At 34.8% G+C, this 18,669-nt stretch overlaps 1 non-coding gene across 1 annotated transcript; it reads left to right on the forward strand.

Moving 5' to 3' along the window:
- Nucleotides 1-11,325: 11,325 nt before the first annotated feature.
- LOC115211200 lies at nt 11,326-11,444 on the forward strand. Its single transcript, XR_003881522.1, has one exon. It is a non-coding gene; the product is annotated as a 5S ribosomal RNA (ribosomal RNA).
- Nucleotides 11,445-18,669: the final 7,225 nt, after the last annotated feature.

The raw sequence follows: 18,669 nt of genomic DNA on the forward strand, positions 1-18,669 counted from the left end.
CACCCGCACAGTATATATATATGTGTATTTTATGCTTCAGCCCAAAGGGTGTGGCCATGCTGGAGCATATGTATACACACACACATACCCATACATACATGTGTGTGTGTGCATGTCTGTGCGCCATATAGTAGGTAACTTTGGAAATATACTTTTTCCACCAGAGGTAATATCAGGAAATAATTATAATTTAACTTTTATCAAATTTTTTGGTGCTTATACAATATCCGAAAGGAATATTAATGTTCAAAAGAAAAATATTTATTACTTTAAAATAAAATTAAATAAAACAAATTTCTCGTTTCTATAACTCCTCTCATAATTAGTCATTTATTTCTTCTTCTTCTTCTCCTCCTCTTCTGTCTCTATTATTCTACCTCTCTTATTCAGTGTGTATATGTGTATGTATGGTGTTCCTTTGTTCATTGCCTGCCACCAAGCCTTCTATGTGCATTCATTCTGCACCTCATATGTCAGCTTTCTCTGTATCTCTGTTTTACTTTCTCCTCTCTTCACTCTATAGGATGTAAAGTATGATTGGAGAAATCAAGCAACGGATTAACATTTATGTTGGCTATTATATATGTTTATGTATATACACGCACACATCTGTATCATTTACATGCACATATCACACACACACTCACACACACACACACACATATGTGTAAAGAACTGTACACTTTGTCAACCTGGAGAAAGCCTTTGACAGTGTTCCTTTCTCTCTGATCTGGTGGTCATTGGTGAAGCTAGGAGTAGATGAATGGCGGCTGAGAGTCATTCAAGCCATGTACAGACATGCTGTTTGTCATATAAATGTTAGCAGAGAGTATGATAGCAAATTTAGTGTGCAAGTAAGAGTTCACTGGGTTCAGCTCTCAGTTTCATCCTACTCATCACAGTCCTTCAGACCATAACAGAGGAACTTAAGACTGGGTTCTTGTAGGAGCTCCACTATGCTGATGATTCTGCTCTTATAGCTGAATCTGTCATAGAATTAGAAAAATTCCATGCGCAAAAGCGAAACCTGGGATCAGAGGGCCTTAAATTTAACTTACCAAAGTTTTACTTGGCAAGAAAACAGACAGTACACTATTTCCTTCAGGAAAATGACCATGTTGATAGAGATTTCATATGATGTACCCAGAGCAAATTATAAATACATAAGGTGTGCATGTAGAATCATATGATGGTTGACAGAGAAAATAAAGATTGTCTGTGGCAGATGTGCTGGAGTAATAAGCAGTAAGGACATCCAAAAAATAGATTTCTTAAATGCCCATGTGGCTCCTTAGTGGATAGTTTCTGTCACCTAGATTGCCTTATTAACTGTGGAGGGGGATGTTCTGAGAGTATAGTTGTTAGAATAGGACTAGTTGGAGAAAGTTCAGAGAGCTATTAACTTTGCTAGTAACATAAGGCCTCTCACTCAGAGTGACAGGCAGTTTGTATGATGCTTGTGCATGAATAGCAGTGCTTATATGGTAGTGAAATGTAGGCCATAAATGCAGAAGACGTGTGAAGACTAGAGATAAATGAAGCTAGCAAACTTCACTGGATGTGCAGCGTTAGTGTGTATGTACAACAAAGTGAAAATGTGTTGAGAGAAAATTGGGCATAAGAGGCATCAGATGTAGTATGCAAAAGAAAAAATAAATTGCACTGGTATGGTCATGGGATGAGTATGGATGATGACAGCTGCATAAAGAAGTGATGATTGCTAAATGTGGATGAAACCTGTGGAAGAAGGAAACCCAGGGAAATCAGATGCAAAATAGTGAAGGCTGATTCCAGGTTGTTGAGCCTCTCAGAGGAGAAGACAAGAGACTGAGATGAATGATTTATCATGCCTTGAGAAAATCCATCCATCTTAGCCAAAAAAATGAGGCCCTGAAAACATATTGTTCATGTCTATGCTACTTGCACTCCATCAGTGCTTGTCAGGCCTTCCCCACTACCTCACTTTGCAACACCTATCCTTCCTTCACTTTCTGACTGTAGTACTATTTATTCTGCTGCTGTAATTATATGTGAACAGAACCCCACATATTTCATCCCTATTTTTGTGCTACTAGTTATCCCTGATTTGTCACCCATCCCACATTCTCAACATTTTGTCGATCACATTTATCTGTCCAATTAATATAGACGGACTAAAAACGATGCAAAACCTTGTGGCTTAAATATGCCTTGATAGGAATTTTACTTGGTGAATATGTTTTTAAACCTGTCTTAACATTCAAAACAATCTTACAGCATTTCCATTTGATTCTGGATAATATAGATGTATTTTCATAGGTTTAAATGTGATCTTATTTAGCCATGTATCCAAGCCATTATTTAGAAATTGTGTGGTAAGTAGCTTGTTTACCAACCACATGGTTCCAGGTTCAGTCCCACTGTGTGGCATCTTGGGCAAATGTCTTCTACTATAGCCTTGGGCCGACCAAAGCCTTGTGAGTGGATTTGGTAGACGGAAACTGAAAGAAGCCCATTGTATATATGTGTATGTGTGTGTGTTTGTGTGTCTGTGTCTGTCCCCCTAGCATTGCTTGACAACCGATGCTGGTGTGTTCATGTCCCCGTCACTTAGCGGTTTGGCAAAAAGAGATCGATAGAATAAATACTGAGCTTACAAAGAATAAGTCCCGGGGTCAAGTTGCTTGATTAAAGGCGGTGCTCCAGCATGGCCGCAGTCAAATGACTGAAACAAGTAAAAGAGTAAAAGAGAGAGAGAATGTCAGATACTAAAGTTTCTGGAACACCATTTCTGGCAGACATAGTTCTTAGTATTTTCCTGATTCCACTTTTTTTTATTCATAAATCTTATTACTTTTAGTTACCCAGATTTTGTATCCACAAGTATTAAGAGTAGTTTTTAATTCTTGACATAAGTATATATTATTCACTTGCACATGTATCAATGTTTTAATTCTTTAATTGCATAATTAAATTTCATATTTATTCCTGCAATGATATTAAGTATCTACTGAAAACTAGAATTGGCATTTTCTACAAGTCAAGGTGACTCAATAAACTTGACATATCTCATCATCATCATCATTGTTTAACATCCGCTTTCCATGCTGGCATGGGTTGGACAGTTTGACTGAGGGCTGGCGAGCCAGAAGGCTAGACCAGGCTCCAATCTGATCTGGCAAAGTTTCTACAGCTGGATGCCCTTCCTAACGCCAACCACTCCAAGAGTGTAGTGGGTGCTTTTATGTGCCACTGACACGAGAGCCGGTATGGCATTGGCTACGCTCAGATGGTGCTTTTTATGTGCCACCTGCACACGAGCCAGTCCAGTGGCACTGGCAACGTCCATGCTCGAGCTCAGTGGCAAATAATTTCCACCATGACAAAAGATAGATTGATGCATAAAACTACTTTCTGCAGTTAAGAGTAATGAAAATTTTGAGTGGATATATACTGATTTTCACGGTAAAAGGACTAATTTCTTTAGGTCATACTTGCACCATGTGAAGTAATTCTGAATTTATTCTAGCATTTACCAAACATCTTCTCACATAAATATTCAACATCTTCAGTTACTTGACCCCTATACTTCTCATTACAACTTATTCCTTGTTCAAACACAATACACATCACCAAAATGCTCCCTAACAGGCTGATGGAACATTATCCCATCATCAACTGTTACTCTAATGAAAAGTGTGCTAAATGGTCCTTTACCAATTCAACAATTACTCCAATTATTATTATTATTATTATTATTATTATTATTATTATTATTATTATTATTATTAAAATTTCAGTTTAATGTATCCCCATATAAAATATTACCATTGGCAGTCTTCAACTTTATATTTTTATAATGTCAGTTTCTACCAGGTGATAGTCCAACCATGATAACTGTTTCTGATTGAGATACAATGTCTGTAGTTTGAGGCGCAGGGTATTAGTTAGTACCACAAAACCCAGTATTTGACTGATATTTTATTGATCCCTAGTGGGACGAAATCAAAGTTGACCTTGGTAGAAATTGATCTCAGAACATAAAGTGTTGGAAGAAATACTACAAGAATTTTGTCTGGCTCTCCAATGATTCTGCCAGTTTTCTACTTAACACTCTTGCTACCATATTTCCATTGAGATGCTCTGTGTTTCTTTCAATTTTAAATATAACAAAGAATTTAATAAATTAACTTAGTTATCATTAATCTAGTGTTAGGAACATAAATTGTGACTAAGGTTTGGTGGAAGATTTTAATTCAGAACTTTTGAAAACAAGATATTTGTACTCCAGGGGCAGTTTCAGGCAGATTGGTATCAAAAGGGTTAATTCTAATTATGATAATGCATCAACATGTTAAATTTCAGATGTCTTTACACAAGATCTTTCAGAATCTGTTGCTCTTCTTCAGTAATACTATCTTAAAACACATGCAACTATTACTTTCAGTAAACCATAATTTTTGCTAAAAATAAATCCTAACAGCTCTTTTTGTTATTTACATACTTCCTGCGAGTGGTTCTTGGGTTTTTTTTTCTAGAATTATCCAAATGCACTATCAAGGGGAGATTTATTATTTTTAACCAGCATGGTTATTGTTGTGTCACACTAAGTTTATCTAAATAAAGTCACAGTCACATGCAGCCTTCTACATGAGGAAGTCTTGTTCAACTGATCAGCCGAGTTCTCTGACATTGAACTACTAGTCACCTTCAGTAATTTTTATCAACTTGTAAAATACATACACTAATACAACAATATCACCATAAGAATAACACCACAGAAATAATATCAAAGTTTTAATGTTATTCATTTACTAGGTTTTTTTTCTCTTTTGTAATTGTTCTATTTTTGCCTGTTTTTTTTTTCTTTGAGAAGCTGGGAAATTGAATATTCGTTACTTAATCTGTGTGTGCATATATGTGTGTGACCTCGTGTGTACCATTGGCGATTTTTTTCCTCTCTCTTCCCTTCTCTGGATCTTTCTTTCTCCTATGTTTCCGACGAAGAGCTCCGCTCGAAACGTTAAACCCTCCTTCTTCCCTTCTTTCCTGAGCGTCCTCGCATTGTTGTGTTTTTTTGTGTTTTCTTGTTTGGATTAACTATATATATATACTTGAACATATGCAGTGTGTGTGTATGTATGTATCTGTGTAAACCTCTGTGTTTGTAAACCAGTGTATCAAGTTGTGTCCCTTTATGTCAAATATGTATCTTAGCCGGTTGATTAATAAAGGTATATAAAATAAATACCAAACTAATATAAGTATTGGGAGTTGATATGATTGACTAAAACTGTTGAAGTTGGTACTCCTGTATGGACTCAGAGAGAGTGAGAGAGAGAGAGAGAGATGGATGGATGGCTATATTACCTCACACATATGCACATGCACACTCACACATATATATATATGCATACTTACTATGAGTGGGATAAATTTTGTTGTAATGTTTGTCCTTCCTCTTACTTACCACTCACCTGTGAATTAATTGCAGAACCTATTGGCAATCAAGCAAGAAACATTGCTATGCATCTTATTGACTGTGCCAAAAGTTTGAACTTAAGACCTTGTGGTTAGCAGTCCACCACCTGAACCCCGCGGCTGTTTATACAATTGTGCTTGTAAACAGAATGCAGAATAATCATCCATGATTTTGATTTCCTTTTTGAAAAATTCTTTATTTTCAACTCTTACAATGGAAGCAAATATATAATTCATTATGTGCAGTGTTGCACTAGTAATTTATGTGCAGTATCATGTGCAGGGCTCATGTTCCTGATAGATGTTGATCAAAATCAAAGTTCATGCATTGTAATAACTACTGGGTGGGCAATTCCATCTGCCACAACTTTGCTAAATCAAGATAGATAGGACTCTTTTCTATAATTGCTTCTCTCTTTCTCAATTAAGTCAGACATTCATAAAACACACACACATTATATACAGGGCCTCAAATCAGTCATTGTAGAGCTTGTATCAAATGATTTTACTTCTGAAATGGGGTCATACTGTGCAGCCAGAGGTGGACTGCTGGGTTTGTATATTACTTTAACTTGAAATATGCTAATGGCTTTTAAAAAAAGGTACATTGACATTGAAAGCAAAATATTAATAGCTCTTCCTTCAGATTAATTGTAAAGAAATCACACAATTATATTTTATCTATAAAAAAAACCCCAAAAATTAAAAATGAATTTGTAATTTATAATTGGTTTCTTAACTAACAAATGAAATGTTTCTGTTCTAGAAGATATTTAGATTTCATCTCAATGGAAATAATGTATTTCTTTGAAGGAAAGTTAATTCTGATGCCTACAATCAAAATATTGAGAATATATAGTGTTGTTTGGGTTCTGTAATATACCATATAAATTTCCAGATTGCTTAGTTGGCAGAATACTAGAATACAATTTGCCAATGCACTAAATTCTCAGAATCCCTGACCTCTTACTATAAATTGGTTCACAGAGAAATGTAACTCATAACTGTAGGCAGGAACATTGTAAAATTGAGGACTGATTTGTTAGCTTGCTGTGTTTAATTTAGTTTCTTTTGGGGAGGAAATGAGCTTTGATAGACTGCATTCTCTTACAATTAATGTCTTTGGTGATGCTCTATGACCGACTTTAGTCATTGGAATGCCTCTCTCTCTCTCTCTCTCTTGCCCAAGCTCAACACAAGGTTCTTTGTATATTACAAGTATTCACAAGTGTATTTATGTGTGAATTTATAAATTAAATTTCTAAATTTTGTTTTGATTTAAAATTTTTGCCACTCATTTTCAATATTGGGTTTAATATAATAAATTACATTATTTATTCCGTTCTAATATTTGTAACAACTTTGTTATGTTTATTTTGAAGGAAAAGATATAAAGCACAAACAAAATCAGTTTTGTCATCTACAATTCATATTCGCTATTTTAAATACTACTTCATTTTTTTCCCCTTACTATGTTTCAAAAACATGACAACACCAGCACTCACTAATTTATCACAACATAAGCTTCTTTAACAATTAGAAACTTCACTTCCACCCTTATTGGTTACTATTACACATAGAGGTATCAGCATGTACAAGTTGCTCCAATGACACATCACAGTGCCTGCAAAAAGAGGAGAATCATATGCACTGGTATGAGCCAAAATTTTATTGCATAGTCTTCTCGAGTCTTTAGTATTCAGTTCTCTTCTGCATAAGTGTTGCTTTATAAACCCTCTTATTTTTTATGGAGAACTGTTTGGAGTAATGATGATGACAGCTTTTAAAATAGTAATCTTATACATTTTGCAGTAATAATGATACTAACTGGTTCCATTAGGACAATCTCAACAATATCCTAAATTAACTTTTTATGTCTTTTGTGTTTGCTCCCTTGAAATATGTCAAAACAAAAATATATCAAAAGTAAAAAAAAGTAAATGAAAAGTGGTATTGGTGCTAATGTCACTATGATTTTGGTCTGTTTAATGAAATTATTTTTAATTTATCTCATAAAATAACTAACTCAAAATGATTGCTGTATTTACTATTTTTGTTTGATAAAAATCTTTTTTAAATGTTTTAGTTTGATAAAAAAACATTTACTCTCTCTAACTATCTATACACACACACATATTTGTGTGTATGTATATATATGTGTGTATGTATGTATAAACACACACACATATAAATATATATAAAATTGGTGTTGCCCATGTAAAATTCCATGGAATGTTTTGTCTAATTGAATGCAAAACAAAGAAGAAAAAGAAAGCTTTCTTATAAATAGTACAAAAAATGCACATTTACTACTTGCATTTGACAAAAGACATTTCTAACTATTCTTTAAAACTATTCTAAAAAAAATCAATATCTCCGAAGGATAATCTTTATTCTTTTATCAATATATTCCCTTCTCTTGATTTAATTTGGCTCTTTGATCTCTCTTCTTATTTATTATTTTTATTTTATAATCATACTTTTCTTTTACCTTCAGCCACAGTGTTCACTTTTGTAACTATACTACAATACCTATGTCTCTGATACCTGCCTTTACCCCTTACTAGTGGTGACTCATCACTGGTGTTCTTTTTCCTTTATCATCATCACCATCATCAACAGCAAGCTGGTAGACCGACAGACAGACATGCCAGAGTGCTGGACTAAATGCCTTGCAATATCTAGTTTCATCTGCCTATGTTCTGAGTTCAAATGCTGCTGAAGATGATGTTTTATTTTTTGTTTTTTATTTTGCCTTTCATCCCTCCAGTGTTGATGAAATAAGTACCAGTCATATACTAGGTCGATTTAATCAACTATGATCCCTCCCTTAAAATATCTGTGGCTATGTGCCAAAATGAGAAATCATTGTCATTATCTTGATGTTTTGAGAAGTACTCATCTCACAAGAACTGATAGCCAATTGGGTAAGGTAACTGGACACTACTTAGTCTCTGGTATCAAAAGTTCAATCCCATTACAAGCAATGCAATGTATTCTTGAGCAAAACACTTCCTTCTACTTGCCAAAGTTACCATAACTAATTAATAACTCCTGATGACTATATCATCACTATCACAATCGACAATTACTATTATAATTCATTACCATTATTATCATCATCATCATCATCATTGTCGTCATCATTATGATCCTCATTGACACACAATTAAGTGTTGAACATCTGATTCCTGGCCAACATATTTGTATCCCACTATGGGCATTGTATCGGTGTTTATACAGAGTACCTGATTGCTTATGTCTAAGGTATCACATCTTCATTATCATAATCATCATCACTATGATCATGAAAATGATACTTAAAAGAAACCCTTTATAAACACCAATCTTTTCTTCATTGAGTGAAAGCTTAAAAGACAAATTTAAATACTAGTAATGATAAGGAGGATGGTAATGATGACTACAATAAAAATTTATAAAAATGTCTGTATACGAGTAATTAATTTAACTATTTTTTTTGTCATGTTAACTAAAAACTCATTTTGTTTTTCAAATTGTAAAATATTTATATTATTTATATCAATTTAGTAGCAAGAAAATAGCTGCTGGTGTGATCCTGTTTTTTTATTTTTTGTTTACTTGTTGTTGCTCTGTGTGTGTGTGCGTGTGTATTTTTTAACTTTTAAAATATTTTATTAATTTTACTATTTACTGTAAAAAGAAAAAGAACATTTCTAAAACCAAAATCCAAATGATCCTTCATCTGACTTGATATTTTGATTCCCTTATTTTTTTTTTTTTTTCTCTTGTCCTTTTTGCATCAGTTTGGAAAATATCATTTTCTTAAAACTATGTACTTATAAATAATAAATAAAAATAAACATTTTGTTATTGTATGAATTTTAAATGAGGTTTTATTTACTTAACATTTTTTGTCAGTATTTGTAGTTTTTTAATCTGAAAATATTTTAATCTCAAAATATAGTAGACCCACTTAGAACAACTGAAGTGAGATCCTAAAACTATGGTACCATGTAAAAAAGCATTGGTGTGACTGCTGATGCCATGTAAAAAGCACCTAGTACACTCTGTAAAGTGGTTGGCATTAGGAAGGGCAACCAGCTGTAGAAACCATGCCAAAACAGACCATGGAATCTGGTGGGACCCCTGGTTTTTCCAGTTCCTGTCAAGACATCCAGCCTGTACTGGCATAGAAAATGGACATTTGATGTTAATCAGAATAATTCATGCCAGAGCTACATAGAATTGTCCTTCCAGAAATAGATCAGTAAGAAAGAACAAGCTGTGTCACTCAATGATTGATATCAAGATTCATTGACTATCATTGCAAAAGCCACTCAAACTGGAAATTGTGATCAGGTAAGAATGATCAACAGATTTGTGTCACAATTTCCCAGTTTCATTCTCGGCACAATGACGTTTTCCATACTGTTCATCAGTTCTTACTATGCTGCTTTCAATTATGTGTTCATGTAAATGGGTTGTTTGAATTCTTGTTTTATTACAACATCCAATGCCTTGCAATATCTAGTTTCATCTGCCTATGTTCTGAGTTCAAATGCTGCTGAAGATGATGTTTTATTTTTTGTTTTTTATTTTGCCCTTCATCCTTCCAGTGTTGATGAAATAACCACTACGTCATATGCCCATGGGAATATGGTGTAGTGGTTAAGAGTGCGGGCTACTAACCCCAAGATTCCGAGTTCGATTCCAGGCAGTGACCTGAATAATAATAACAATAATAACAACAATAATAATAATATCGCAAAATACCATAAGAATGAGAACCCAGGTTCGAAATTTCCTCAAGGCACCTGATGAAGACTTGAGGGTATATCAGCCGAAACGTGTTAACAAACAAGATGAGGACAAATATCTGTCAATTGTAAATAATGTAAATAATGTATCCATTATCCTTATTTAAATTTCATAACAGCTAAGGTCAAAATATGACTAAGGATGGGGTGGTGGTGGTGGTGGGGCACTATCAAAGTTACAGCTGTATAGGGATTCCATTGAATAACATTGTATAGACTGAGTTCATCAAATGCAAAAATCAAAGACTTTTGTAAATGGTTGTTTCTTCAACAAAAATATTAATAATTTCCTCATTAATAAAATCATCAACATTGGTAAGGATAATATTGCTTACTCTATGAGGTTTTGTTGACCAGATCCAATGATATGTTAAAACCTTGACTTGTCATTTCTATACAATCTCAACATTATTTAGAAGCTCTATCTTGCCATTACTATCCACTTGTTCCTTTCCTTCACCAACAAAAAGCTGAAAATTAGCTTAATGGTGGTCCTCTTAATGAAAGGCGGTGAGCTGGCAGAATCATTAGCATGCCGGGTGAAATGCGTAGCCGTATTTTGTTCTGAGTTCAAATTCCGCCGAGGTCGACTTTGCCTTTCATCCATTCAGGGTCGATACATTAAGTACCATTTACGCACTGGGGTTGATATAATCGACTTAATCCGTTTGTCCTCTCTGTGTTTAGCCCCTTGTGGGTAGTAAAGAAATAGGTGGTCCTCTTAATTTAGTAATTGCATATTCATAATAAGTTTTATTATTCCGTGGTGTGCTCCTGTGATCTAGCTACTTGGAGGCTTGGTTGTTTGGCCAGTTTGAGGATGGGAGTCCTGGTAGTTGGTCTTCTATGGCAATTGGGTGTCCACGCTAAGCTCGGCATCAATATGGTACTGGCGAGGGAGCTTGTCAGAACCAGGTTGTCTATTCTCCTCCAAAGTGAAGAATGAGTTCTCATTTGTTCACCTTAGCTGCTCCACTAATTTTTTAAAGATGAGAAGCACTTTTTGAAAATTGTCTCGAAATACTATGATCTTGCCATCAAAAAGTTAACAATTTTGCAACAGATGGCTTACGGCCATATCACGTTGAAAGCACCGGTTCTCGTCTGATCACCGAAGTTAAGCAACATCGAGCCTAGTTAGTACTTAGATGGGTGACCGCTTGGGAAACCTAGGTGCTATAAGCATTCCATTACTTAAATGGCAGTGCCCCAGCATGGCCACAACTCATGAGCTGAAACTAGATAAAGATAAAGATAAAGATCACAAAGTGTGCAGTCATTTGCTTAATATACCTACTTTAATATTTGTGGGGCTTCATTCCAACACATAAAACCAAAGTCTCAAATCATTTTTGTCAGTTTGCTGTTAACATCAATGTTGCAAACAAAACCCCTGTCAATGAAAGTGGAATATGGAAATTTGGATGAGCTGTAGAAGAACTTTGGTAGAACAGTGCACTCACTTAGTGCAAGAGAGAGAACTGGTTGGTCTAAATATGCTACTAACTATTCAATAAAATGTTTGATAGAAATATGCCTTTCTGGAGCTACCAAAACCAGCAACAAAGGAAAAAAGATTTTGAACTTGGATTGTTACTGTATGGGACATCCATTAGTATGTTGCTGCTCTTATTCAATATATCTTTTGAATGTTTGCTTCTGCTCCAAGTAGGTTGTGTTGCTAATGTATGTATGTAGGTAATTCCAAAATTTCTAATTCATTTGGTACAGACGTCTAAGGGATGAACTGTTAAATAGAAGTTCCATTTTGGAGATAAGATGTTTGCAGTCAGTGATAACAACCCTCTTTAATTGTTTATCATCAATGTAAGGATGCTGCAAGTGATGGTCTACTTTAGATAACTTACGATTTTGAAAGGGTTTCAGTTGACCTGAGACTTCATAAAACAATATCAAAATAAACAGATCTTGAACGTGAGGTGCAGAATAGATTTCAGATTTAAGGTACTATTTAAGGCAGTGAGCTGGCAGAAACGTTAGCAGGTCGGGCGAAATGCTTAGCAGTATTTCGTTTGCTGCTACATTCTGAGTTCAAATTCCGCCGAGGTTGACTTTGCCTTTCATCCTTTGGGGGTTGATAAATTAAGTACCAGTTACGCACTGGGGTCGATATAATCAACTTAATCTGTTTGTCTGTCCCCTCTGTGTGTAGCCCCTTGTGGGCTGTAAAGAAATATGTACTATTAATATTTTCATCAAATGCCATAAACTGCTTGAAGTTTCCCAAGTTTTCAGTTACTTAGTGTGCAGTAAAAGCATATACAAATACTATTTTCAAGAATCTTCAGCTCACACAAAATGTTGACAATCTTCATTTTCTCTTGAGTTCTGTGACACAAATTTCATGTTTTAAAGTGTGCTAAATTAATGTCCTAAATTAATGTCTTCCATCACAATTTTATGTTAATTTGTTTTAAGTACCAGCTTGCTAATGACAGTTATTTTACTAAATTCTTCATTTAAAAGTGAAGTGAAACAAAGGTAGCTAAACTGTTAATATGCATCTGTTGCTTTAGTATGCATAGGGGTTGTCAAATTGCTACCCTTTTATATTCGCCTTAACCCTTTCATTACTGTATTTATTTTGAGATACTGTGTGTTTCTTTCAATTACTTTAGATATAACAAAGAATTTAGTAAACTAACTTAGTTATCATTCAGCTAGTGTTAGGAACATAAATTGTGACTAATGTTTGGTGGAAGATTTTAATTCAAAACTTATGAAAACAAAACATTTGTACTCAGAGCCAGAGCCGGTTTCAGCCGGATTGGTAACAAAAGGGTTAAAGAATATAAGAAATAAACAAATATAATGACAGTATTTGTCATAGGATTTCTAGGAGACAAATACAAGGTTGTAATATTTCTAAAGGAATATTTCACTTCACACAGTGTAAATTTGCTGGTAAATAGCAAATTTACTGTGGTATTCGTCCAACAGGTGAGAATGCCAGATGTGTATTTCTGCCTCATTGAGCTTTTTTAGTAGCACATTCTTACATTCAACTGCATGCTAAGACAAAATCCATTGTTACTGATATAGGAGAACAGTGATTGAACAGTCACTGTGCAGCAATTAACTATGTAGTAGAATAAAAAGCTGTTATATACATCAAAGGCAGTATTAGATTAAAATAGACATCCATGTATCATACTTAATATAAGTATATTGCAAAACAGCAAATTTAGTATGGTATTCCTCCAGAGATAGTATGTCTTATGAACATACTGTGTATAAAAACATTTGCATATTAGGAATTTTCACTCCAATAATGACACAGGAAAATTTCCTAGGGATACTTTCTGTATGAAGAACATATAGTTAAGCGCTTAATGACATGCTTAATGTAATGAACTAAAAAGAATTGTTAATCTATTAAAACTATATCTGCAATGAGAATAAAAGTCTATTTACATATTTCATTGACATTGCTTGCTTTGTCAATAAATGGATGAAAGTCAAATTTGACCTTTAGCAGAACTTGAACTCAGAACAAAGTGATAAAATAAATCTTAATACTTTAAGCGATTTAATGTAGTGTTTTCAGTTAATCTCCAATTAGTCATCCTTCTGACCCAACATGGGAATCTCTGTATAACCACTTGATCTGCTAGAAATAACAGCCAAACCTTTTTCAAATCACCCTGGCATCTTGACAAAAAACAAAAAAAAGACATAGTAGGCAATATAGTTCTAAATAAATAAATTAAAAAATTAAACTGGATGGTCACAGCTGGAATGCTCAAACTGAGCTGACCTGGGTCTATACAAGAACTAGCCACTTTAGAAATAATATACCGAAGATTATTAATCATTACAAGGTCCAGTTCTTGTTGCAGTGTGGTGGGTTATGTGTTTTGATGACTCTGAGAGCCAATCCGGTGGAGTGCAAGCTCATGATAGGGCCTTCCATGTTGGATAGGTTAAAGAATAGAGTCCAGACCGATAAGGTAAAAATAGGCTTTTTATATAGAAAAAAAGCAAAGTTATAGAAATTCCAATGACAGTTCAGAACTAATGATCCTTGGGAGAGGAAGGCCTTCCCTCAGGGGAACATATGTGTTGTAGTGTAATCTGAAAGGAAGAGCTGTAAAAGCAGGGATCCAACTGAAGAGACGCAGAAAAGACAGACTGGAGTTGAGAGCAGTGAAGAAAATTCATTGATGGTTTATGCTCCATGGAGAGTGATAAGGCTTAAGTAAGTAAAGAACAAAAACAAGACATAGGCGCAGGAGTGGCTGTGTGGTAAGTAGCTTGCTTACCAACCACATGGTTCCGGGTTCAGTCCCACTGTGTGGCATCTTGGGCAAGTGTCTTCTGCTATAGCCCCGGGCCGACCAATGCCTTGTGAGTGGATTTGGTAGACGGAAACTGAAAGAAGCCTGTCGTATATATGTATATATATACTTATGTGTGTATGTGTGTGTGTTTGTGTTTGTCGCCCTAGCATTGCTTGACAACCGATGCTGGTGTGTTTACGTCCCCATCACTTAGCAGTTCGGCAAAAGAGACCGATAGAATAAGTACTGGGCTTACAAAGAATAAGTCCCGGGGTCGATTTGCTCGACTAAAGGCGGTGCTCCAGCATGTCCGCACTCAAATGACTGAAACAAGTAAAAGAGTATACAAAAAGACAATAACGAATTTGTTAAAATAACTGATTTATTTCTTTAATTCAATTTCAATAAGAATATAATAAAGTATTAAAGTGGGTTTTAGAGAAATAGAGAGAGAGAGAGAGAGAGAGAATGGATCTAACATTTTAATTTTTTTTTTTTTACTTTCTGTATCTTCTTTTTTTTTCTCTTTTTGATATGTATATGATAGATCCATTTTACAGAAAAATGAAGGATCTGAGAAATTGAAAGGAGGGATTAATCCGTTGAAATGAAGATGAGTAACAGTAAATACACAAAATGTAAAAGAATATTTGAGTAGAAAATAAGTTTAAAAAAACAATAAAAAACATCGGTAATGGTAGAAAACATAGATGATGGTTGTGACTTTAGAAATGGTACAAAATATAAATAATTGTGGGCTTGACCAAGATAATGATTAAATGCATAAAAAAATGGTAGTAAAAAAAGGAAACAATGTTTGTGACTCTAGCAATGATAGAATACATAAAACTTGAGGTCATTACCCTTAAGATGGTAGAAACGGTTCAAGAAAATGGTGGCCATGGTAATCCATAGTACAGACTGGCTGGAGACATGCAGACTTCAAAGGTCATGACCAAAATAATGATTTGGACAGCCAACAATTGATAATAAAATAACACTAGTCAGAATTTTTAAATATCTAAGAAACAAAATAAATATATGAAAGAAAAATCATACAAAATGGCGGTGCCCCAGCATGGCCACAGCTCGTGAGCTGAAACTGGATAAAATAAAAATAAAAAATATACCATAATGACAATAATAGTAATAACATAAAAAAGTTTGTTATCACATTAGCAGCAATATATATATAGAAAGAAGAAACAAACTGTCCATAATAGCTTTGTTGTTGTTATTATTATTATTATTATTACTATTATTATTATTAGCAGTAGCAGCAGCATTCTGCCATGTTTCTTAGTGATAGTGTATTAGCAAAAACATGTTTCCAGGTCTTCATTTAACTGCAATTAAGACATTTAAGACAGAAGAAAAAAGTTGCTTTCTTTTTTCTTGTTTTTTTTTTTGGCTCATTTTTTCTCCCCCTGTTGTAATAAGTATGTGATATTGCAAGTGAGATATTGCTAGTATCAATCATCTCAACCAACAATAATAGCTTTGAACATGACAATATTGTAGCAACTATTTGAGACAAAGGGAAATGATAAACCATAATGGAAAAATGAAAATAAGGAAGATTGAAATCTATTGAACAAATTGTGTGCCTGTGGATGGATATATATCTACACACACATATTTATATGTACAAACACATACACAAAAATATTCACAAGCACACACATATATATCAACATTTTAACGTCCACTTTTTCATGCTTGAATGAATCAGACTACCCATGGCCAGATGGTCCTCCTCCTAAACCCAAAGCCACCACCTATTTCTGAGTAAGGTAATATTTCTCCTTAGCAAAACATGTTTCCCTGAAAGACTAGAAATAAATGTATTGTATGACATTGATGCTTGCCCACAACTATTACACAATATCAAAACAAGGAGACACATACACAGAAATATATATATAACAAGCTATGCGTAGCTGAACACATGGAAATCCTGAAAAACCTACATGTACCAGGGACCATACTGAACTCCAGAACAGAGATTTTTGGGCCATGCTTGCATTTCAGGAGATTCCTGTTAGCGATTTGAGAACCGCATAATGGTAATGATAGTGGCATGAGTGGTAATTACACCACAGCTGGAAACTGATTGCTGATGTGAGTAGGAGATAACCCCCTCATAGCCGACAGGTGGCATATCTGAAGGAGGACGACACAGCTGGAAATCAATGACCAGCACCAAAGGGAGATAATCTCCAATGTTTATATCTGTATCGTTTTCTCCTTCATATTTTAAAGAGGTCATAGGCCATCATGTCTTAGGGTCTGAAGATATGCCATAAAAGTACCCTTTATGGTGAGGAACTCAGGGTAACCCTATAAACTGGCCTTCACCAGTAATGAATATAGACTGCTCTACTTCTTGGAGTGTGCTTCTTTGGATTTATGTTTTTCTAAAAAAACGTTTATATATATATATATATATATATATATATATATATATATATATATATATAAACGCCATGATAGATCAGTAGCCACTACACACATTTTTTTCTCTCCTTGTTTCTTTCTGTGGAAGAGCATAGGCTCAAAACGTAAAAGACTTTTTCAATTCCTGAGCATTATACTAATGCATCTGTTTGTTTTGTACACCACCTGTCTTTGTCTTTTGTTTTTTCGTGAATTCTCCCCTTGTATATATATATATACACATACACACTCAAGTGAGCACATAAGTGCAAAACAAGGTGGAAAAAATAGTACTTGAATACCAAAGGCAGAGTAATATACTTTTTATTCAAGCTGCAAAATTATCACAGAACTATTATTCAGAGTATCACGTTCCTCTTTGTTGGATGATAATTTTGTGGCTTTAATAAAAAGTATATATATATATATATATGATGATATATATGTAGTTGAAATTTATAGAAAAACAAAAGATGAAGACAAGTATATGAACAGCAAGCAGGTGTATTAGTTTGATGCTCAGAAAAATGAAAAAGTCTTTTATGTTTCAAGTCTATGCTCTTCAACAGAAAGGAATAAGAGAAAATAAACAAAGAGAATGAAAAAAAAAACTTGTAGATTTAGTAGTCAAGCATGGCAAATGATTAGAAAAAAGTTTGAAAGAGGTTAAAAGAAAGGGAGATAATAAAGTGCTGGTGATCCCAAATGAAGGTGCATGTGTGTGTATGGGAGAATGGTGTGTATGAATAGGGGCTAGTGACTCTGATATGTGAGTGTGTGCATCTGTAATGAGTGTGTGTGTTGTGTATAGCAGTTGAGGTGTGCTTTTTCATGTGGTGTGTGTACATGTGTTTATATTTATATATGTATGTTAATACCTAACAGTGAGAATGAGTGCTCAATGCTGCACTAGAGGATAATATTCTTTACTTGTAGGTTAACAAGGCTAGTTTCATGCTGAGAATTCTCAACAATTATCATACCTGTCATATGGGACATTGGTATTCATCGTTCTCTATATATTCCATACCAGCATGGAAAGCAGACATTAAATGATGGTGTTGGACAATGATATCTGACTGTTTTGTTTTAATATCCACTCACAGGGTTTTGTTTTGCCAGAAACTATATGTATAACATATATATGGCGGATGCTAGCACTGCCTCGACTGGCTTCCGTGCCGGTGGCATGTAAAATGCACCATCCGAATTGTGGCCGATGCCAGTGCCGCCTTGACTGGCTTCCGTGCCAGTGGCATGTAAAATGCACCAATCCGACCATGGCCGTTGCCAGCCTCGCCTGGCACCTGTGCAGGTGGCACGTAAAAAGCACCCACTACACTCATGGAGTGGTTGGCGTTAGGAAGGGCATCCAGCTGTAGAAACATTGCCAGATAAGACTGGAGCCTGGTGCAGCCTTCTGGCTTCCCAGATCCCTGGTCGAACCGTCCAACCCATGCTAGCATGGAGAACGGACGTTAAACGATGATGATGATGATGACATAATATAGTATTTCACTTTCCTTTTACTCCTTCCCAATCTCCCCTACTAATGGCATTAGCATAGAAGGTGGACGTTAAACAAGGATAATGATGATGATGATGATACTGCGTAACATTAGATTTTATATACAAGTTATGTTTTAATCAAGATGACTCCTATTTATTATCAT

Source organism: Octopus sinensis, linkage group LG4 (assembly GCF_006345805.1).
Source record: "Octopus sinensis linkage group LG4, ASM634580v1, whole genome shotgun sequence".
NCBI classification, from domain to species: Eukaryota; Metazoa; Mollusca; class Cephalopoda; order Octopoda; family Octopodidae; genus Octopus; species Octopus sinensis.